The 23,508-nt window shown below is 48.7% G+C and overlaps 1 protein-coding gene across 2 annotated transcripts in view; it reads left to right on the plus strand.

Annotated features, from left to right (window-relative positions):
* Positions 1–7,959: 7,959 nt before the first annotated feature.
* The window catches only part of LOC147724853 (protein FAM83H-like), a 241,160-nt gene continuing 225,611 nt past the window's right edge, over positions 7,960–23,508 (plus strand). The window contains exon 1 of one of the 2 annotated variants that reach the window (XM_086966347.1): positions 7,960–8,107. The gene's annotated coding sequence lies outside the window, so the exon portion shown is untranslated. The remainder of the gene's footprint in view (positions 8,108–23,508) is intronic. The other variant, XM_086966346.1, reaches the window with a different exon arrangement.

The raw sequence follows: 23,508 nt of genomic DNA on the forward strand, positions 1-23,508 counted from the left end.
GCCGAAAATTTTCAGGAAGGGTGGGGTCCAGGGTGGGCTTTTTCAAGATGGGGGATACCCATGCCTGCTTCCATTTAGAGGGAATTTTGGCCGTAGAGAGAGATAGGTTAATGATGTTCCGTATCGGTTCCGTGACAAGCTCATTGGCTGCACAAAAGGTCTCGGGTTTTAGGGGGTCAGCCGGGGAGCCAGATTTTATTTTTTTACAGATTTTATGGAAACTCTCACGTTCTAGTGTGGGGAGGGAGGAAAGACAGGGCCTACTGGGGTCTAAAGTAACAGAAATCTGGGGGGAATAGGGGAAGGTCTCGTAAATTTTCTTTATTTTGTTGGTAAATAAATTGGCCATGTTATTACATAAGTCTGGAGAGGTGACGGCAGTAATGGTGGTTTTTTTTGCAGTGAGGTCTTTTAGAATTTTAAAAACAGTTTTAGCGGCGTTGGTGCCACTGTTGATTTCAGTGGCATAATACGCCGCCCTTGTTCTACAGACATGACGATGATAGGTTTTTTGTAATTGAACATAGTTATGCTTGAGGTTGGTGTCATAATTTTTCCTCCATCCTCTTTCCGCCTTTTTACATTCTTTTTTCAGAGTGGCTAATTCTGAATTGTACCAGGGGCTGGCCGCATGGGCACGGGCCTTGACCCATTTAGCTGGGATCAGGGAGTCCAATGCTTGGGTTATCCAGTGGCAGAACTGGTCATATCCTAGGTCAATGTCATCACTCAGGGGAGGGGGATTAGTCCTTAGGAGATTATGAAGCTCCTCCAAGCGGAGTTTTCTCCACGGACGCTTCAGAACTTGAGGGGTAGGTGCAGATGCGGGGGCGGGTTTGCAAGGGACTGTCATGATCACCAAATGGTGGTCTGTCCACGCCATAGGAATAGGTGTACCAGCAGTCCCATTCTCGATGTTGGAAAAGATGGGATCAAGGAGGTGTCCCGCTCTGTGGGTGGGGCCACTCACAAGTTGATTAAGCTGGAGGGCAGCAAGATCCGCAAGAAAGGAGGAGATTTTGGGCTCCGTGTCCCGGTCAAGGTGTAGGTTAAGGTCACCTATGATCGTAAAATTGGAGGTTTTAGTGATGTTAGTGCCCAGGTACTGTAGGAGCGAGTTGATGAATGGAGTGTCAGCGCCAGGGGGTCTGTAAATCAAGAGACCAGTTGCGCAAAATTGAGGGTTGGCTTTAAGGGAAAATCTAGCACTTTCGCTGCCCCTAATATCAGCTTTGATTAATTGGCAGGCGAGGTGCGATTTAGCTATGAGTGCAAGTCCGCCCCCTCTTGAATTTCTGTTTACGGTACATGTGGTAAACCCCATAGGAGTGGCCAGGTTGATGACCGAGTCCATGTCGTCATGGAGCCACGTCTCGGTCATAAACAAGGCATCGAGGGAGTAGTCAGCTAGGAGATCATGTATGTCTAGATGATGCTTCTGCATCGATCTGACATTGAGGTGTCCCATCCTAAGGGTTGTCTGTGTGGATTGAGGGGGTTTTGGTTTTAATGTAGTGAGGGTACATAGCTTAGAAGGGTGTGGCAGTGGGTGCAGGATATGAGCTGGGTTCTGCCTGGTACAAGTGCAGGTATGATGCTGAAGATTCAGTAACTCTTGCTTGGAGTAGCGCATCTTACCATGCAGGTTACAACCCCGGAATAGCAGGGGGTCTGGCGCCTGACGCGGACGGGCGCAGATGGGCTGACTCAGGCCAGACTCCGGCGCTAGGGACGGTGCTCCCGCAAACGCGACCGCTAGCGCGATACAAAGATACAAATGGCTAGATACAAATGGATAAACTCTAAGAGTCACATAGGAATGGTAGTGAGTACAAAGGTTTACTACATATACTAGTGGTTAGAGTTATCTCTATATACATATATATGATGGGAAGAGAGTACAAGGCTGTGCATGTCTGGGGGTGTCATCATGTGCAGTCTGAACTACTGTCTCAATCCTGGGTGGCGATGCCACCCTGTGTTTGAGGCAGAGCTGGTTCTGTGCTCCAGTGAGGGACCTTGTGTGCAAAGGAAGGAGTTCACACGGGCGCGGAAGGGGCACAGGGGTTATAAAGAGTGTGCACTTCGTTCCAGATTCTATTACAGGACCAGAGGCTTCAGATTATGCTTCTCTTTCATTTACTGTAAACTCACAGCAGCCAATAAACATACATTTTAGTAAAATTAAACTACATTAACCATGATGCTTGGCCCAAGCCGCGCCTCCTTAGCCCTACAAGAGCCCTGGTAACAGTCCCAGCTTGCTCTTTCTTTGCTGCTCACAGCAAGAGATAAGTGCTTTGCTCCTTAACCTATTGCATTATATAACGATTGACTTAATTAGCATCACGCTTATTTATATGTCTATTAAGGATTATTTACAGCTGTTTTTTCCTTATGTGGTGTTTACTGCACAGTTTGTATTTCGTTTTGCCAAGCTTCTGGTTATCCTGTTTCGCGCGTTTTCGCGCTTTGAGACCCCTTAGCGGGTCTGCTGCGGCGGCCGTGTGAGGAGCGCTGCAGCGCTCGTGATCGGAGCCTCGCTCCTTGCCCTTCGCGCTTAGTGCGCTCTGTACCGGCCAGCTCTGCGGGTTTCCAGCTCCTCGACTGGCGCTCCTGACGGTCGCAGGAGGGCGCAGGGCTCTCCCTAATCGCCCGGACGCCTCAAGAGAGCCGACAACCACTCGGCAAACGCGTGCAGCCCCAGTCACGTCCATTGGGCTACTTTTGGTAGGATTCTGGACTCGAGTGGGCTGCACACGTTTTTGGATCGTTTTCCCACTGATTTTCACCGCGTTTTCGTTTGAGCTGGTGGGGAGGACGCCTAACTGGCTGGAATTAATAGTTGCCTTTCTGGGGAGTGAGCACACGCTCCATATATTGATTTTTTTCACCTCTGACGCCCCTGGGGCTGCAATAATCATTATACAGCTTTGCTGAGGGGGTCTGGTACAAAGAATCTTGTGACTATTTGTGTGCAGTGGGGCTGACCCCCCCCTTATTACTCCTCTTGTGCCTGCCTCAATTCTTTTATTTATCTACCCCACTGTGTGTTGTAATATGGAAGAGTGGGTTTATTTTGACGAGGAGGCAGGGTAAGAAACCTATGAAGAGCAGCCTGCTGCTGCAGTGGAAGATAAAATTGTTGAGGCCTTGGACGCTTTGGTTCCAGCCTCGGTAAACAAGGCTGTAGAGAGCACAGTGCCTACTACTGTGCAACAAGCATTGGCGGCAGCACTTAAGCCTATTACAAAACAATTAGAGAACTTTGCAAAACGCCATGGCTTTACTGAAGATAAGTCCGCAAAGAAAGCTCCACCAGCTACGCAGGCAGGCAGCAGTGAGCAATGGCTGCACTCTGACGCTTTAAATTCCCTACCGGCATCTGGACAGGATCATGGATATTCCTCAGGTGGCAAAGCCAAGAGCAAACAAAACTATGTGGACACTGACACTACTACCACAATTGGTACAGACACCGCGGATACGGACGAGGAACCTCCCCCGAAGAAGAAGGCAAAGAAAGGTGCCTCTTCGGCATCAGTCCCTGCTCCTAATACACCCTTTACGTTCAACCCTACGGAGATAGTTCACCCTAGATCGTCAGATTGGGTCCCAGCCACAGCCGTGGCGGAGTACCTGCAGTAAAACCTTAGGAAAGGGTTTGACAAGGAGGTGCGTAATCGCCTGCGATCTGAATGCCCTCATCCCGATCTCGCCCACAAGGTGGCGGAGACTCCAGAAATTGACGTTAGCCTTCTAACCTTTTTGAAAAAATTCACAAAGGACCCTAAGAAGGGCATCGACCGCGCCTGGCGCGGCTGCCAGGATAAAATGCTGGACGTGGTAGGTCCATTGGCAAAGATCCTCGAAATGGCTCTTCAAGCCAAGGAATCCAATGTACCTGTGGACCCGGATATACTGGCTGGGTGGACCAAACGGGCCATTTGTTTATTAGGCAATGCCAATTGCGCGCTGTCCACGGAGCGACGCAAGTCACTGCTTACGAGAATGGACTCTAATCTAACTGAATTGGCATTGGCGACACCAGGCCCCTTAGCTGAGGTTTACTTGTTTGGAGATCGCTTTGTTAAGGACGTCTCCAAATACGTGGGGACCTTCACCTCACTAGATAAAGCTCAAACAGGAATCAAGCGGGTGTTTCGGTTCCCTTCCCGAGGTGGTCATAGAATCCGACGCCAACCGTTGGGGCTGGGGGGCGCGCTGTGGCGCTGTTTCAACAGGAGGACGATGGTCTCCTCAAGAGCTAGAGTTGCACATAAATTGCCTGGAACTTCTAGCAGGATCCTTCGCTATCAAAACCCTCTCACCGCACCAGACGTCGTGCTGCATTCTTCTCAGAATGGGCAACGTCTCAGCGGTTCGGTATATAAACAAGTTGGGAGGGACGAGATCGTCCATGGTGGTGCACATAGCCAAGGAATTTTGGCAGTACTGCCTCAACCGTCAGATCACGGTTATAGCAGAATACATACCGGGACAGTCCAATGTGGTAGCGGACTGGAACTCGAGACACCTGAGGGATTACAGCGATTGGCAGCTGTTTCCCAAGATGTTTCACTGGCTGCAGGACCTTTGGGGTCCTTGCCAGATCGACTTGTTTGCATCCAGGCTGAACAGCCAGCTGCCCAGATTCTTCAGCTGGAGGCCGGACCCAGCGGCAGCAGCAACGGATGCCTTTCTGCAGGACTGGATGGGGCAGTGAACTATGCGTTTCCCCCCTTTCTTCTCATTCCACGAGTGGCGTCCTACATTCTCAAGCAGAAAGCGGAGGTGATCCTGGTGACACCTCTGTGGAAGTCGCAACCTTGGTTCCCGACCTTGTTCGGGATGTGCTGCACCTTCCCAGGATGTTGCCCTGGTCGGAGACCCTTCTCCTGGGACCTCTGCGGCAACAACATCCATTGTTCCTGTCACAGCGCCTAATGTTGATGGCATGGAGGCTTTCAGGCAACAGTGGAACTTGCCTGGAGTTTCAGGAACAGCTAATGACTTCATCAAACAGGCTGGAGCCCCTTCCACGAGGAAAAGGTATTCTTCCGCCTGGAAGGGATGGTTATGTTGGTGCGTGGAACGGGACTTGGATCCCGTGGGGGCAGGCCTTTCACATGTCGTGATTTTTTTGTTTGAAAAGGCAGCCAGCGGCTTAGCCTTTAGATCGGTGAACAACTTCCGGTCTGCTATTTCCGCGGGACACTCCCACATTGATGGGAAGCCAGTGGGAGTTCACCCCTTGGTGTGCAAGCTCCTCAAAGGGATTTGTGTTGCGAACCCTCCCAAGCCCAAATATTCGGGGCTGTGGGATGTTTCTCTGGTTATCGAACTTCTGGATAGTTGGCCCTCTAATGACTTGCTTTCTAGGATGCAGTTATCAGCCAAGCTCGCTATGCTTTTATGTTTGTCAGCATGCAGGAGATCTTCGGATGTGCGGGCACTGGATATTACAGGTAGAGTATTCACTCCAGAGGGATTTTCCTTTACTATTACAGGTCGCACAAAAACTATGTCTAGAATGATTGAATATAATGCCTTTCATAGTAATGCCAAACTTTGTGTTGTCCAATGCTTGAAAGCTTACGAGGAGAGTACTCGTTCCTTGAGACCGACTGGGGTTACGCAACTTTTGATTGCAGTGCAGAAACCATTTAAACCCGTGTCCTCTGCCACTATTGCCAGATGGCTTAAATTTATCATGAGAGTCGGGTGTTGATGTTCAACTGTTTGGGGCGCACTCAGTGAGGGGTGCTATGGCTTCCAAGTCATATTTGTTAGGAGCGAATATTCAAGATATTATGCATTGTGCTGATTGGTCGTCTGAGTCGACATTCAAACAATTCTACTATAAGCCGGTGGGAGATATTACTTCTGTTGTTTTTGATTCAACGTTAAACTAGCATAATCTGAAGCCTCCTGTCCTGTAATAGAATCAAAAATTAGCTAGCATTCGCGCCAAGAATTTTCAATTCTATTAAGGACACGGAGGCGAGGATTATCCCACCCGGCTATGTCATGCTATGATCATGCTTACCCACCCGCTGTTTATGATTGATTCTGGTTCTACAGACATTACGGGTTCTTTATATTTCTTTCTAGGTAATGACAAGAAAAAGGAGTGATGATTCTTCTACTGAAGACTGCAGTTGGACCGCTGTTCCCCACTATTGGACAACTGTTCCCCACTATCTCACGTTGGAGATTTTCTGAAGTTGGAAGTGATTCTGTGTTATTCCATGTTGGAGATTATATAAGACTTTTGATATCGAACTTATTCTGCATGTTCGTGCAAAGAAAAAGGAAGCTGAGACTGTTACCAGGGCTCTTGTAGGGCTAAGGAGGAGTGGCTTGGGCCAAGCATCATGGTTAATGTAGTTTAATTTTACTAAACTGTATGTTTATTGGCTGCTGTGAGTTTACAGTAAATGAAAGAGAAGCATAATCTGAAGCCTCCGTGTCCTTAATAGAATTGAAAATTCTTGGCGCAAATGCTAGCAAATTTTTGATCCCTCTTGCACTGCCACCCGGCATGCAAGGTCGATCGTGTGCTTTGCTCTGCTACCGCGTGAATCAGTGTACAAGCGGTGAGATGTGGCAGTTGTAGACATGGCCCCTGTGCCAGGAGAGACTCTGCTCCCGAGAATATCCCCTGGGCACAGCCTGGCTCTGGAGTGCACTTTTCTCTCAGTCCCGGAGCAGGCCTACTCTGCAACCCCTGCCCTTGTATATGTGTGTATAGGGAGGGGGGGCTGGTGCTGTGCCTGTTGTGAGCAGAGCTACAGCCCCAGTCTGCCAGGGAGGACTCTGCGTCCGGCTCTGCAGTGTGTACTTTTCTCCCAGTCCCGGAGCATTGGCTGAGTCTGCCACCTTCTCTGCCCATATGTGTGTGAAAGACCTGGTGTTGTGCCAGTTGTGAGCAAGGCCACAACCCGCGCCTGCAGGGAGGGCTTTGCGCCGGGAGTTCCCGTGCGCACAGCTTGGCTCCATTATGTGTACTTTTATTGAAGTTCCTGCGCGGGCCTTCGGTGCCACATCTGCCCTTGAGTTTCTGTGTAAGAGTCGGGGCTGTGCCAGTCGCGAGCAGGGCCCTTGTGTGCCAGGGAGAACTCGGCTCCCGGCGTTCCCCTGTGCAGCTGCCTCCAGTCAAGTGTGTACTTTTCTCCCAGTCCCGGAGCATTGGCCGAGTCTGCCACCCTCTCTGCCCATATGTGTGTGAGAGGCCTGGTGCTGTGCCAGTTGTGAGCAAGGCCACAACCCGCGTCTGGAGGGAGGGCTCTGCGCCGGGAGTTCCCCTGGGCATAGCATGGCTCCATTATGTGTACTTTTCTTGAAGTTCCTGTGCAGTCCTTCGGTGCCACCCCTGCCCTTGTATGTGTAGGAGGAGGGGGAGACCTGGTATTGTGCCAGTTGTGAGCAGGGCCCTTGTGTGCCAGGGAGAACTCAGCTCCCGGCGTTCCCCTGTGCAGCTGCCTCCAGTCTGTCTAGTGTGTAAGTTTCTCCCAGTCCCGGAGTATTGGCCGAGTCTGCCACCCCTGCCCTTATAAGTGTGTGAGAGTCCTGGTACTGTGCCAGTTGTGAGCAGAGCCACAACCCGCGTCTGCAGGGAGGGCTCTGCGCCGGGAGTTCCCCTGGGCACAGCATGGCTTCATTATGTGTACTTTTCTTGAAGTCCCTGCGCAGTCCTTCGGTGCCACCCCTGCCCTTGTATGTGTAGGAGGAGGGGGAGACCTGGTGTTGTGCCAGTTGTGAGCAGGGCCCCTGTGTGCCAGGGAGGACTCTGAGCCGGGAGTCCCCGTGTGCGCCGCCCGAGGGTAGGCGCAGGGAGTGCCGCCTCTGGAATGTGCATTTATCTTCCCAGTCCCGGCGAAGGCCCTGCCCTCCCAGCCCGGCCTCCTCGGGGCGGAGCCTCGCTCGCCGAGGTGCCAGGGAATCAGAAACCCGACTCCCGGCCGGAGGGAGGGAGAGAAAAAACCGAACCAGGAAGCGCCAGGCCGTCGGCCGCCGCCACACCTGGAGGATGAGCCCAGCTCCGGGGCGCTGCGTGTACCGAGCGGGCTGAGGCCGGGCCCTGCAAGGACGGAGGAGATCCCAGGTGAGGGGCCAGGGGACTGGAGGGGCGGGAGGCCCGGGAGCCGGCGGGGGAACACTTGTTGCTGTGTCTCGTAATCCCAACACTTCTCAGAGAGAAGTTTCTGTAGCGCTCATTGCCGGCTGATTGGCTTCCAGGCGCTAGTGCCGGGCGATTTAAAGTGTTCGAGAACTTGTTGGCACCCGGGGGTGCCCGGGCAGCGCGCCGAGGGGACTTTTGATCTGGGGTTGTGAAGTCGCCCCCTCTTCTTTGCAACGTGGCCTCCTGAAGTCTTTTTTGGAAGTTATGTTGTTATTATACAAACTCCTGTAAAACGTCAGTCGTTTTACTTTTTTGTCGCTTTTACTTTGTAAAGAAACTTGCAAGGTACCGCAAACTGGGATCCATACGGGAAGGCGGGTGTGTGATGACAGTCAGCGCTTCTTCACAGTTCCAGTGTGCTTGTCATTCTGTGGGGCCCCTCCGTGCCAGACGAGGCCTTTCACTACCCTTTGAGACATCTCCCTTGGTGAGAGACCTCTTGTGCCAATCCACAGTGCCAGAACCATCGCAGCTGCACGAGACGCTTCACTTTGCAAGATCTGCGTGTCTCTTTGTAGTGTTAGACTCCTCACCTATGCAAAAACCTACTTCCCCCTCCATGGGCAGGGCATCTCTCGGCCTCCGCGTGATCGCTTTTCACAGCGCTGGGCCTCTCATCACTGCTGTGCGAGTCACCTCAATACTGTGCTAACTGAGACCTCTTTGCCTCCTAAGACTGAACTGCTGCGCCAGGCATGTCATACTCTCTTTCCAGAGGAAGATCAAGGCCACTCGAATTATGCGATTGTGCGGCTGCGGCAATGTCAGCATAATTATAGATTTGCCACATAATCCACCATCCACCGCATAATCTGCGGCTAAAACCAAAAAATAGTTTCTACCTCAAACAGGTGATGCTGTGCAATGGAAGGCCTTTGCAAAGCTGGACGGTTCACCTTCCTGTAGCGTATTGCTATATTTGGGTATCAAACGTGTACAATGCCCAGACAGTGTTTAAAAATGACGAAATAAAGAAGTAGTACTATTACAAAAGGTGCCGCATAATTTGCCTTTTCTTGGCGCATAATTTACTCAGCCCTGTCACATAATTTGGCCCTCCCTGCCGCATAATTTACCCGTGGTCCTAAGTATAATACCACACGGTGCTATGTGAGGCCACACAGCCCATCTCTAGAGAACCAGTCCTCCTGCCTACTTTCTGTTTGCGACATCAAAAAATAAAAAGCCCTTTACTCCGCCACTGTGCAAGATCTCACTGCAGCAGGACTCCTTGCTTGAAAAGACCTGCTTCATCGCTTATCTGAAATTTAGGAAAACTGTCAGAACATGTTATTTACATCAGTTGGTTCACAGATGTTGGAAGGCCCTGAGGTCTCTGATTGGCTCTGGAAAGGTCCGTTTTCAGGTCTTTCCTGATGGTGAGCAGGGTGTGGGTGAAAAAACAAATGTGTACTACCTTTGAGTAAAGCTGTACTGCGAGTAGGCCTGGGAGAAATGTGAAATTTGGCGGCCAAATGTGCAGGATGACTACATTTTGCGTATTTTTAGATATTTCTCAAAATGTTTGCGAATTCTTAAAATATTGCATTGTGCACGTTTGCTTAATCTTTACATACGGGAGACTGGTTTATGCATAAAATATGTTCTGAGTTATGTTTGCTTCTCAAACCAATCCATTGCCGGTAACTTGGTAGATCCTTTTTTCATCAGAGTGTGTGCTCATGTTAAAAAAGTCACATGAGATACCGGCAAAGTAAATTTCATTAAAAAAATATAATTTTATATAATCTCTTAAATTTGTATGACATTTCACACATTTTCACAAGAGTAACGTGAGGTCTCACACTTTCACTACAAGACACCTGACTGGTGAAAATCTGTTACATTCTAAACGTGAACACAAGAACTCCTCTCTCTGGACCCTCAGGAGTTGGGGTTGGAGACGAGTCAAGGATTGGTCCGGGCCTTGTGAGGGTGACAGCCGTAACTGAGGTCATCAACGCCAGGGGTTGTGTGAAGTGATTCAGTGAGATCCCCGGGCCTGGAGGGAACACTGAAGGTTTCATTCACTTTCAACCTCCCATTTTTGTCACCACACCTGCAGTGATGCCAACTCTCTGTTTCTCTTTCTCTGTCTCTCGTTCTCTGTCCCTCTGTCTCTCTCTCTCTTGTATTTAAACTCTTAATTTGAGCAGCAAAACGGGTGCACAGAGAATCAACAGGCACTGTTTCTGTAGGGCAGGCTTTAGTTACATAACATAAGTTATAAATATACTAAAAACTGCATGGAGTATTGTGAAGGCCATGCCTTGGAGAGCCGCTGTTGTGACTGTCCTTGTTCTGCTGTTGTAGCAGGCTCTGCCTCGGTGCTGCAGGACGCCATGCCTCAGTGGACGCCATGTCTCAGTGCTGGCGCTGTATGTATCAGGACAACACACAAGGTGATGGACGGAAATTTTGCACATTGGCAAAACATTCACCCCCAGTCACAGATCTGGGTTTAATCCATCGTTATTTTGCTCACCAACGCCACCTCAATTAAGACATGGCCATATGCAAATGAGTGCTGACCCTGTGCCTCATGGGAACAGTCCAGCACGAACTGCCAAGCCATGTCTTCCCTGGACCGGAATCAAGCATCCTAGGACCGGTTTTTGGCTATCAGCAGTCATCAGCCAGGATAGCTTGACTCCAGTGGCGTAGTGAGCACGGGACCCACGTCTGGGCATACCCTTCCCACATAGGCCGAAGAGCAAAACACACAAGGTAATGGACGGAATGTTGCACATTGGCAAAACATTCACTCCCAGTCTCAGATCTGGGTTTAATCCATCGTTATTTTGCTCCGAGTCCCGTGCTCTCCATGCCACTGGAATCAAGCTATCCTGGCTGATGAGGGCTGAAAGCCTGATACCTGTCCTAGGATGCTTGTTTCCAGCCCAGGGAGGACCTGGATTGGCAGTTCGGGCTGGACTGTTCCCTTGGGGCACAGGGTCAAGACTGATTTGCATATGGCTGGGTTCAAACTGGAATGGCATGGTGAGCAAAAAAACAATGGATTTGGGTCCAGATCTCTGTACTGGGGTGAATGTATGACATTGTTCTGCATTCTGTCCATCAACTGTTGTTTTTGCATTTGTCACACCGAGCGGGATGGGTATGCTCAGATGTGAGTCCCGTGCTCTCCATGCAACTGGAATCAAGCTGTCCTGGCTGATGAATGGGTCCTAGGATGCTTGTTTCCAGTCCAGAGAGGACCTGGTTTGGCAGTTCGAGCTGGACTGTTCCTATGGGGCACAGGGTCAAGACCGATTTACATATGGCTGGGTTCAAACTGGGATGGCATGGTGAGCAAAAAAACGATAGTTTTAGGCCCAGAACTCTGTACTGGGGTGAATGTATGACATTGTTCTGCATTCTGTCCATCAACTGTTGTTTTTGCATTTGTCACCCAGAGTGGGACAGGTTTGCTCAGATGTGAGTCCTGTGCTCTTCATGCCACTGGAATCAAGCTATACTGGCTGATGAGGGCTGAAAGCCTGAAACCAGTCCTAGGATGCTTGTTTCCAGTCCAGGGTGAACCTAGCTTGGCAGTTCGGGCTGGACTGTTCCCATGGGGCACAGGGTCAAGACTGACTTGCATATGGCTGGGTTCAAACTGGAATGGCATGGTGAGTAAAAAAACGATGGATTTAGGCCCAGATCTCTGTACTGGGGTGAATGTATGACATTGTTCTGCATTCTGTCCATCAACTGTTGTTTTTGCAGCTGGATGTATTAGGCCCTGTGAGGGAGACATTGGAGAATGTATGAGCCCCTGTGAGGAACAGTGGAGAATTCATGAGACCCGGTGAGGAACACTGGAGAATGTATGGGGCCCCATGAGGGAGACAGTGTAGAATGTATGAGGGTCTGTGAGGGAGACACTGCAGAATGTATGAAGCCGCTTGGGTGAGGCACTGGAAAATATCTAAGGCTCAGTGAGGAAGACTGGAAAATGCATGAGGCACTATCCAAGGGACACTGGAGAATGCACGTGGCCATGTGAGGGAGACACTGGAGAATGTATGAGACACTGTGTATGAGACACTGTACCAGGCCCGTGCAGAGCGGACACTATATCTACGAGAGAACAGAGGAGGGCCTGAGGAGAGGAGAGCAGGTACGAGGCCCCGTGTAACTGGACATAGCTCTTAAATCATTAAAATAAAAGTATAATGCATGACCGGTCTGGCTTATGTCCGTGACAAGTAAAAAAAAAACACGCGCTTCTGCGCACTCGCCTCTGAGACTTCAACCCAGTGGAGCTGTCCGAGATCCCCTTCTCTTCTTCTCTTAGGCTTCATTCATAGCAGAGCAGGCCCTGTGACCTTTAACCCCTATCACTCCTCCCACTTAACCCCTATCACTCCTCCCACAAGTACCTCCTCTTAAGGGGTAGCCTCTCCTGCTGAGTCTGCATGTGGCTAGTCCAAACACCAGCCCGAGAACACCGGCTGCCACAACCGTCAGACGTACAGCCAGCACTCCAGTAAAGGGGCAACCCCCACCCCAGGCGGGCTACAAGCCAGGACTGAGCCAGCCACCACCCCAAGCCAGAGGACCAGACCAGTGACGTCACCAGGGGCATGCAAAGCCACAAACTGAGCACCAGGAGCACGCCCACCCGCCAATCCACCCCCCAGGGCAAGCACAGACACACAACGGCGGGTGCACGCTCTCCAGCCGTGCACTAGGACCAGGAGCGTGACGTACCATGGCCCGGACCCTGGTCAGTCAAGTAACGAGCATGAGTGAGGGCCAGGGCCACACTGAAGCGAGCCGGAGGAATCACTAGCCCATCCCACCCCTACAGCCAGGCCATCCCCGGAACCGCGTGTGTTGTTAAAATATTGTAAAATGGAGACAATGGACAGGGTCACCGTCTCACCCACCCTCACAGAGAGACTCGGTGTGGTGTGCACTCTAGTCTACGAGCGTGAACGCGATGACGCGTCACGCCGTAGACGAGAGCGGAAGGCGCACGCATGCGCAGTGGACACTTTATTGAAGGCGCGAAACGGGGATTCGGCAGTTGGCGACCGGAGGTCACCCTGATAAGACGCTAGGCGCTCTATGCCTATGATAGCTTTGCATATTATGAATAAATAAGTTCTTCACCTACTAAGGCTCAGAGTATTGAGTGTGGGGGCAAGGAAGGAACATTATATTGGCGACGAGGCTGGGACACGAACACCATCGAGCACAGTGGAAAGGAGCAATCACCCTCCAACAGCCCTACACCAGCCAGAGGGACAGAACAGCAACCAGCACAAGCATAGGGCGTGGCAGCAGCGCAACCGCACCAAGTGCCAGTATACGAGCCACAAGGAATCAGGTCAGTGCTGCCCAAGGGAAAAGAGCCTACAACCAGCACCCTGGCAACCAAAGGCACCATCCCACAGCCAGAGGAGGGGGCGCAAACAGACAACCCCACGCAGGCAATAAGGGATAATACTCCAGGTAGTCCCAGAGGTCAAGGTGACACGGCAGGGAGTGCAGGAGCATCCAGCGTGCCCGACCAACCCAGTGCCCAAGCAGTAGATCCCAGAGGCGAGGCCAAGATGGCAAATCAAGCTTCAGCCCTGATGGCCCCCATTCCATTCCTACCCAGACCAGGGGAACCCCAGTTAAAATGGGAGGATTGGAGGGAATACTTTAAGAACTACATAGAAGCACTGGAGGACGAAAATGGAGAGGAATACACCCCAGCAAGGAAAAAGAGATTGTTACTCCACAATCTAGGCCCGGAGGGGGTGAGAGTGTTCGCAAACATTGTGCCCAAGGAAAGGGGAGCAACAGAGACGGATGTCTTCAAAAACGCACTGGAAGACCTGGACAACCACTACCGCCCAGCAGTGTGTGTTTCCATAGACCGTTACAATTTCCAACAAAGGAAGCAAGAGGCTGGCGAGTCCATAGACGACTACGTGGCTGCACTCCGACGTCTCGCCATCACGTGCCAATATGGGGTCCTGCAGGATGAGTACATTAAAGACCAGATAGTCATGCATACCACCAACAGGGCCGTCCAGGACAAACTATGGGCACAGAATGAGACCTCACTTAAGGAAGTCATAGCAATGGTGAAAAAGGCAGAAATGTCGAAACGCTGCGCAGATGCGGCCAAAAGAGAAAGCACGCAGAAGCAGATGATTAACAAGATAGACGAGGCCTCTACATCCAACAAACAAAAAGGATCTTACGGAGAACAGAGGAAGGAGACCAAATGGACCGGGAAACAGACGGGCCGCCCCAGCACAGACAGCAAGTTCTCTTGTTATAGATGTGGCAGCGCAGCGCACTCTGCCCAGGATAAACGCTGTCCGGCGTTTCGCGCCAGATGCGCGTTCTGCGGCCTGGTCGGCCATTTTGAAAAAGTATGCCGCAAGAAGGGAAAGAAAACTACTGTCAAGTGTGTGGAATCAGCGACGTCGGAAGTCAGCGAGGAAGACGACCAAGAAGACGGAGAAATGGTACTGTGTATAGAGGATCAAGTATTGGAGGTGACGGGAAAACGCAGAGATAAGCCCCGCACGGACATGCTCATAGGGGGTGTGAAGGTGCATGTGGCAGTCGACTCTGGTTCTCCCTGGACCATAGTACAAAGATCCATATGGGATGAAGATTTCGCACCTGTAGTAGGGCCGGACCTACTTCCGCCGGACATCAGGCCCATCTCATACACAGAGAACGCCATTCCCTTGGTGGGCTGCCGAGACTTCACATTCGAATTTAGAGGGAGGTCAGCCACCTGCACACTGTACGTTGCAGAGAAGGGCCCTTCGGTACTTGGATGGAGAGACGCAGGGGATCTAGGGATCATACTCAACCCTGGTGGGAAAGAACAGATACTCTTAACGGACGAGTGGCCCCTCACCAAAGAAGAAGATTGGAAATCTGCCTACCCCAAAGTTTTCGAGGGTACAGTGGGAAAACTGGACACATTTGTCCACAAAATGGTCCTCAAGGAGGGGGCAATACCAGTGACGCACAGGGTCAGGAACATCCCCATATCCACCAGCGAAGCAGTGCAACAGGAACTTCAGAGACTGGAGAAACAAGGCATCATAGAGCCAGTGGACAGTTCGGAGTGGTTGTCCCCCTTAGTGGTGGCCAAGAAACCTAATGGGAAGGTTCGTCTCTGCGTGGACCTCCGCGAGCTCAACAAATGCATCATTGTTGAGAAGTTTCCCCTGCCAAGGATTGAGGAGATGCTGGCAAGGACAAAAGGTATTACCCATTTCTCCACCATAGATCTCACGTCAGCGTACCATCAAATTGAGCTGCATCCAACGAGTCGAAAGTACACCTCCTTCATCACGCCCTTCGGGTGTTATCAATTCCGCAGGATGCCCTTTGGGCTGGCGTCCGCAGCGGCGGTATTTCAAAAGTTGATGCATCGGTTGTTTAAGGACATCTCAGGTGTGCAGTATTTCCAGGATGATATTCTGGTAATGGGCTCCACCAAAAGGGATCATGACAGCAAACTAACCAGAGTCCTCGAAGTGTTACAAAACAAAGGCTTAACTGCGGAGTGGAGCAAATGTAAGATTGGGATGCCCTCAGTCACGTACTTGGGACACGAGATTGGTACACATGGAATTTCCCCGAAGGAACAAAACGTGAAAGCCATCAAGGATGCCAAAGCCCCGAGTACCAAGAAGGAAGTGCGGTCATTCCTCGGAATGGCCGAGTACTATAGTAAGTTCGAGAGACACTTTGCCACCAAAACGTACAGAATGCGACAACTCATCAGAGACAAGTCGAAGTTTGAATGGGACACGGAAGCGCAAAACGAATTTGAGATGGTAAAGAGCTGCATCAGCCAAGCCGTTCCCTTGCAAGGATACGTACCCTCAGGCAACACCATCTTGACGACGGATGCAAGCGACAAAGGCTTAGGGGCAGTGTTGGCACAAGAGAGGGAGGATGGATCCGTGGAAACCATCAGTTTCGCTTCACGTGCTCTCTCCCCGACGGAACAAAGGTACTGTGTCATTGAAAAAGAGATGCTGGCGGTCACTTGGGCCATGGGCAAATTTCGACAGTTCATTTGGGGAACTAGGTTCAAGCTCCAAACGGATCACAAGCCCCTTGTCAAGGTCCTGACTTCTTCGGGCCATGACACTGCGACCCCAAGAATTGCAAAAATGACACTAAAACTACTGGACTACACATATGACGTGGAATATCTGCCAGGAACTCAAAACAGGGTGGCAGATTACCTCAGCCGAGCTTCAGCAATGGAGGAAGCGCCGGAGGCGGCCCCGGATAAAGAGGAGATGGTAGCCAGCATGGAAGACCATGAGGTGACGATTAGCCGTCAAGAATGGGAGGCTGCCTACGAACAAGATGCGGAGAAAGTAGAGATAAAACGACACCTCACGTCTGGATGGCCGGACAAGAAGAAGCTCACAGAAGGAGCGCGGAAGTTCTACGAGATGAGAGAGGAACTGTCCTTGAGTGATTCAGGGGTCTTTCTATACAGAGGAGAAAGGGTGGTACCACCAGAAATCCTGATACCCAGATTATTGAAACAACTACATGAAGGACATCTGGGCATCGTAAAGACCAAGGCACGAGTCAAGCAAATGTATTGGTGGCCAGGCATGGATGCCCAAATAGAAAGGCTAGTGAGAGAATGCGGACAGTGCAATGGAGCGGACAAAATACTACGACCTCTCACTACGGCCTTGGGAAAGTTCGAAAACCCACAAAACCCCTGGGAGAACGTGGCCATCGACCTACTCGGGCCCATCCTGGATAGCAGAGGAGTAAACAAATTCCTGTGTGTAGTCATAGACAAGTATTCGAAATGGCCTGAAGTCGATATACAAGAATCCATGGACACTGACACAGTGCTGAAGTTTTTAACGTCCTTGTTCTTAAGAGAAGGAATACCCAAATCCATACTTAGTGATAATGGACCGCAATTCGTCTCGGACAAGTGGACGAGATTCATGAAGAGGAATGGGATTGAATCGAAACACACAGCCATCTACCACCCAGCATGTAACGGCCAAGTAGAGCGGTTCAACCGCGTGCTCATGGGCTCCATACAAGCAGCCATCTCGCAAGGAAAAGACTGGGAGACCGAGGTAATGAGCATGCTATGGGCTTACAGGATCACACCCACGGTGGTGGGGTACAGCCCCTTCCAAGTGTTGAGAGGCCGACTCCCGTTCACCCGGGACAACGTAGTGTGGAGGGAGAAAACCATCACCAGCAAGTGGTCCCCTGCAGTGGTTCAGCACAACCTGGAGAAGGCCCAGGAGATTTATGCTGCACATTACGACAAACGACGCAACGCGAAGGAAACAGAGCTGGAAGAAGGAGAATGGGTCAGGGTCAAACTTCCTACCCTACAAAAGAAAGGAGAAAGCAAGTATAGTCAGCCCTTACAGGTCAAAGAAGTGCGAGGCAGGGCGGCTCTCCTCAGCGACGGCAAAGTGTGGTCCCAAGACCGCATGGCCAGAGTCAACAAGATTGTAACGTGGCCCAAGTCCGAGGAGGAGGAGATACAGGTGGGGTCCGAAGAAACAAGGCCTCCCTTTGTGCATAACGCAAACGATCTGTGGGAAGGAGAAGGAGATGACAGGGAAGTGGAAACTCCTAACACAGAGTCTACCAACAGGGACTATACACCTGCCGGCGAAGTACAGAGAGAAGATCAGAGAGACGGTGAGAGATCACTGGGAGAGAGAGAGGCGGAAGAGAACATGCCGGTAAGGTACACCCGCAGTGGCAGGGCAGTTACTGTGCCCTCCAGATATAGAGACTTTGAAATGAGTGGACACTAGAACAAGACTGGTATTGTTATTGCAGTTATGGTGCCCTCCAGATATAGAGACTTTGGAATGAGTGGACACTTGAATTGAAACGGGTATTGTTATCTTTGTTATTGTTAAAGGGGGGAGATATGTGGTGTGCGCTCTAGTCTACGAGCGTGAACGCGATGACGCGTCACGCCGTAGACGTGAGCGGAAGGCGCACGCATGCGCAGTGGACACTTTATTGAAGGCGCGAAACGGGGATTCGGCAGTTGGCGACCGGAGCTCACCCTGATAAGACGCTCGGCGCTCTATGCCTATGATAGCTTTGCATATTATGAATAAATAAGTTCTTCACCTACTAAGGCTCAGAGTATTGAGTGTGGGGGCAAGGAAGGAACATTATACTCGGATGTGACGAATGCCTCAGGCCTGCCTGAGACTCTGCAGGGTAATCTAGGGAGAAGTCAGACAACCACAGCAACAGGCTTTGCAATCATTAATTTAAAACTGACTTGGATCATAAGAGATGCAATGTTTTTTTTAATATCTAAAACATCAGCTCCAGCATATATTTCAGATGCAATATCAGATCGAAGTCACCTGAATCCTGTAAAATGCCAACAAGGTCCGCAGTGGGACTTTTGCGGTTCGGCTGGATTCTGAAGCGCAAACCTAAACCATGCGATCACATCAGAGCGCTTCGTAGGTCAGCGGCGGACCGCGCGCTCTTCGCGGAGCTGTAGGTCAAAGTTCATGGGCAGGGCGCTGAGTTCCCTAGAATGGAGGCTTCTCTTCTTAAGATCATTACATCTGGGATTTTTATGCGTTTTACTGGGGAAAAACCTGGGCAATGTCTTTTCAAATCCAACGCTGACCATGAGGCGGTTGAACCACTTTATCACGACATTAATACCAACTCTGCAATATTGTCACCACGGAGTTAATAGGAGTAAATGTACACCTACTTTAACAATTTTTTGGGGCCAATTTCATGACCACAATGCACGTGCTGGTTGATATTTAGACAGTGCTAACGTGGCCTTCAAGTAAACGCCAGATGTGCGTGAAGTAGAGACAACATTGTTGGATGTAAAAAACATAACAGCAAGGGTGCATGGATTGCACACACGCAGAGGCTCTGTTGCAGACTTTCCGTAATATTGCCGAGCAAGGCAATGGGAAACATGAATAATGTTAAATTATATTGAATATGTATGCAAGCGATTCTCAATCATCATGAGCCAAAATAAACTTGCACAGTCTGAATTCATTGGTGCACCAGGGGGTCACAGGTCATGAGTGATAATAGTTCATGGCACTGAGAGCTGTCTGGGAAGGCGGCCAGCAGCCTTGCATGGCTGTCTCTGGTGGCGCCTTGTGTTCTGACGCTCTTAAAAGGGTCATTTAATCATGTCTTGCAAGGCCAGTAGACAGTCGCCTAGACACGGCATCATTGGTTGGGACAGATAGGGCCAGGTCTGGTCCGACCTGTAGTTGACCTGCTAAGCAGGACGAGATCTTCAGGATAGGCGGGAGGACGATGGACTTACTAAACTACGGTGTCCTTACTGGGACATAAAAGATATGTGTAGTCTCCAAAGTGCCAGGAATTTCCAATCTGATTCTACAGCCAATCACAAAGGCATGTGGCTCTGTGCCTGGAATATTTGTATTGATTGAACAGAAATGTGCACACTGCCTCCCATGGTTCATTCCGCTCTCCCTGCTGTGCCGTGAGCCAAACAACACATGAACTACCAGATACAGCACCACTGGGGCTGCAGAGGCCAGCTATTGAAGAGACAAATGGAGCTAGATATAGAAGTTACTCAGTCGCAAGGTGGAGGAATGTTGCCCCACTGACTCAGCCAATAGGCAAAAATCTATTCTAATATAATAAAGAGAGAGCCCAAACCTTTGAGGCGGGTAATCTCAGGAACCACAGCACCAATCACAACACCCAATTTTGCGTTGGAAAGGGCAGTTGCAGTAGAAGGACATAGGCTATGCAGACGTCCACCATATACATTTAAAAGGTAAAAGTACAGTGCCAGCAAAGTAGTCCCTTGTGGGCGTGTCTGCGTTGTGCTGTGGGCGTGTGCTGGGGGTGTGACAAACGCTGGGGGCATGTGGTACGTTCCACCCTTCATGCCATGTCTCATATGCTGTGGGCGTGTGCTGGGGGCGTGGGCGTGTGCGGGCGCGGGATTACGGAAAAAAGAAAGCGAGCGTTGAGCCCAATATTTCATTGTTTTTTCTTCCCAGGTTCTGTAGATTCCAGCTCCGGATGTGCTTGCCCCGCGCTCCCAGTGACGTGCACCTGCTTTACTGTATGGAGGTCAGGCATGGCGCTTTTCCCAAGGAAGGAGCGCAATCAGGGGCCATTGTGCAGGAAATGCAATCTTGCCTTAACTTCCGGTGACGCCTGAAGCGCACACTGGATATTTTCCACTTCTGTTGCGCACAGGCCTCGCGCCACCCACATTCGGACACAAAGCCCGCCTCCACGGAAATAGCAGGAAAGGGACTATCCCTCCCCCGGGAATATGTGATGATATTCCGCAAACCAACATCCTGCATACCATCACTCTGCAATTTTTATAACGCAGGACTATCACTCCGCAAAGACATCATTTCTAATACTTTTACAACGCATATGACTTTATCACGCATGCCATTATAACGCAAATGCATGTGTGGTAAAGTCATATACATTGTAAAAGTATATTATTAAAACATCAAATATATGTTTGTATATATGTGTATATATATATATATATATATATATATATATATATATATATATATATATATATTCACTGAAAAAACCATAGGTTATAGACCATATATAGTTAGGAATTCGCATTTACAAAACCTTATTTTACTCACACAAAACCATTGAAATTCCATATATAGTTAGTTGCACTAACTATATATCGCGCACCCGCAATCCACTGCTGATGATGTCACATATTACATAATTCATGACATGGTCAGTGACATCACTGATGACATCACTGATGACATCTCAAATGACATCACTGATGACATCTCAAATGACATCACTGATGACATCACTGATGACATCTCATTTGACATTACTGATCACATCACTGATGATATCATTCATGTGATAATACGATGAACCTCTTCAGACTCTAATATAACCTTAGATACAATCAGTGTAAACAGACACTCACAGACTGTCACTCATCCATGGAGTTACTCACACACCTTGTCAGTCATGCAAAGAATCAATCACACCTCCATTTCCTCAACTATACAGTTATACAAGCTTTACTTATTCAAACATATACTAACACATATTTACTCTCTTATACAATCCCTGATACAAGTTCACAATGATCCATACAGCCACTCACACATTCACTGGCTCTTATGCACAGTTATTTATATATGTCAACTCTCACATGTACTGTGTTTTACATATGTACTTACTTTGACATGTAGCACTGAGATATCCATTCACTCACCAATACACTCATGCACACAGTCAACCGCCCATACAGCTGTTTCCACATGCACTTTTGAAACCATACATCTAGTGAATCAACTGCTCACATATCTATGCACAGAGTCATACACCTCCCAGCCACCCACACACACACTCAGTCTCCCATACAAATACTTGGGCAACCAATCAATAACCCATATAGTTACTCATATAGCTACTTATCAACACATGCAACCAGTTACAGAACAACAGACATAATGATGCACAAATTAAGACAGTTTAGTCACTAACCCATGCACTCAGTGAGACACATTTAATCACTCAATCATACAGTCAGTCATGCACCTACTAAATCCTTCATCCAGACACTTATACATCCACTCATTCTTCAATATGTAAGACATATTTTAACTTTACAGAAACATACAGTCACTGGATGTTGTCATCAGTGATGTCATCAGTGATGTCATTTGAGATGTCATCAGTGATGTCATCAGTGATGTCACTGACCATGTCATGAATGATGTAATATGTGACATCATCAGCAGTGGATTGCGGGTGCGCGATATATAGTTAGTGCAACTAACTATATATGGAATTTCAATGGTTTTGTGTGAGTAAAATAAGGTTTTGTAAATGCGAATTCCTAACTATATATGGTCTATAACCTATGGTTTTTTCAGTGAATTTTCAAAGTTTTGTAAATGCTAATTCCTAACTATATATGGTCTATAACCTATGGTTTTTCAGTGAATTTTCAAGGTTTTGTAAATGCTAATTCCTAACTATATATGGTCTATAGCCTATGGTTTTTTCAGTGAATATATATATATACATACATATATAAACATATATCATCTGTATATCTATATAAATACAAACATAAATGCATGCATACATATACTTATATGCATACAGATGCATGTTATTTAAATGAAAGTTGAAAAAACACTAATAAAAGCAAAGCTAAAAAGCCACCTCATTACAAACAGAATGGCTTTAACTTAAACGAGGGCGAGATCTATTGCATTTTCAATGCTTGTTTACTTTGGTTCCATCAAGAAGGCATTCAGATGTGTCACACATTTGCCATAAATTCTGAATGTTAGCACTCTAGTTGCACATTAGATCACTGTAGTAAAGCTACTGCTCACCAGGGACGTCTGCTGCTGGTATTCAAAGTGCATGTTTCAGTCTGCATGTCAGAATTTTTTTAATGAAATAGAAGAGGATTTGAGAAGTCACTCAAAATGATCCCTAATTTTTCTTTCTGAAGCACTAATCATACTTTCTATGGCAAAATTAACCCCCTCATGTTGTTCCTTTTTAAATTGAGTGTTTTCAGACTTACCACTTCATTCCAATCAAGATGGCTTCTGGTGTGCCATACTTTTGTCATAAGTAAGACTGTTAGCGCTCTAGTTGTTCTTTAGAACACTCTGGGACATTCTGTCATTGGGCTATACTTGGGGTACATCTGGGTGATATTTGGGCTACATTTAGGCTCTTTTGTCTCTGGTGGCCATCTTGGGAGACTGTATGTCAGAATTTTTTAATGAAATTGAAGAGGGTTTGAGAAGTCACTCAAAATGTGCCCTAATTTTTCTTTCTGCAGCACTAATCATAATTCATATGGCAAAATATACCCCCTCATTTTGTTCCTTTTTAAATTAAATGTTTTAAGAGTTACCACTTTATTCCAATCAAGATGGCTTCAGGTGTGCCATACCTTTGTAATAAGTAGGACTGTTAGCGCTCTAGTTGTTCTTTAGAACACTCTGGGACATTCTGTCATTGGGCTATACTTGGGCTACATCTGGGTGATATTTGGGCTACATTTGGGCTCTTTTGTCTCTGGTGGCCATTTTGGGAGACTGCTTGTCAGAATGTTTTAATGAAATAGAAAAGGATTTGAGAAGTCACTCAAAATGTGCCCTAATTTTTCATTCTGCAGCACTAATCATACTTTCTATGGCAAAATATACCCCCTCATGTTGTTTCTTTTTAAATTAAATGTTTTAAGAGTTACCACTTTATTCCAATCAAGATGGCTTCAGGTGTGCCATACCTTT

The sequence above is a fragment of the Lissotriton vulgaris genome, chromosome 4_1 (assembly GCF_964263255.1).
Source record: "Lissotriton vulgaris chromosome 4_1, aLisVul1.2, whole genome shotgun sequence".
NCBI lineage: Eukaryota > Metazoa > Chordata > Amphibia > Caudata > Salamandridae > Lissotriton > Lissotriton vulgaris.